Source organism: Crocuta crocuta, unplaced genomic scaffold (assembly GCF_008692635.1).
Source record: "Crocuta crocuta isolate KB4526 unplaced genomic scaffold, BGI_CrCroc_1.0 scaffold581, whole genome shotgun sequence".
Classification (NCBI taxonomy): Eukaryota; Metazoa; Chordata; class Mammalia; order Carnivora; family Hyaenidae; genus Crocuta; species Crocuta crocuta.
In genome coordinates, this window is record NW_027528635.1 from 1889421 (window position 1) to 1890539 (window position 1119).

Sequence of the window (1119 nt, forward strand, 5' to 3'; positions counted from 1 at the left end):
GGGAAACTGAAACCACGGAAAGCGAAACCGAGGTTAAGAGGGACTCCTGAAATCAGAGAACTGTCCTATTTCGATCCTCAGTTCTGGATTAAACTGTTATCACAACATATTCAGATAACCTGCCTTTAAAATTTAAACCCGAGATCCGATAGAAATCTTTGGAAGGGGATAACGAGTCAACTGATCGCAAAGCAGAGATAGATTAGGTAACACTCAGATAACTGACTAATGAATGTATTAGATTTAACACTCGGAATAATCCAGTAAATTCCCCCAAACAAACCTATTCTGAAACATAGCCAATGTCTCCTTGTATTGCCAAACCTTGCTCTCTCATCTGGATGCAGATGCTTGTTTTTTGGCCAATGGTATTTGCTTCGTGTTATCTGTTGGTTTTCCCTGCAGTGAAGTTGGAAATGAGACAAACGCGGCACATCCAGACTTCACGTGAGTGTCAGGAAGCTCATTTCTATTGGCGAGTAAAACCCACGGCAAGAAAAACAAGAACTCGGAAACAAGACCAGGATGTGATCATACTGTCTGCTTTGTACATATCCAACATGTATTAAGTCCCTCCCCTTCTCTCTCTCCCCCTCTCCCTCCCTCCCTTACTATTCACCTTACTGGGAAATAAAGTCAGCGTTCCCAAACTTGTCGAAATGCAACAAATACATTTGAGAGATCTTTCTGAGTTAATTCTGAAACACATAATTCACTCCTCAGCCTTCACTTCGCTGCGAACACAGAGCTGTAGTAACGGGGGCGATCAGCGGAATGGCTGCTGAAAACTGTCAAAATGATCTCCTCTTGCTTTTAGTCTCTGACATATTTGACAGGTACAATTTCTTGGAGCTTCTTTCATTATTTCAGAACAGAGATGGGATGGCATGAAATCCCCAACCTGCCTGGCTGCCTGTGGCACGTTCCAAAAATATCTAACCTACCTCTAGGTTCGCAGGGAATTGAAAAGAAGAGTGAAAAGTTCCTTTGGACTTTCATACAGATGTCTTCTGATAGATGTTTCCTTACAAACTATACCCGTCAACAGGCGCGACCCTTTGGTGGGAATCAAGATGGCAGGGAGTGCCTTTCTTTAAAGGTTTCTTGCTATGAAAGAGG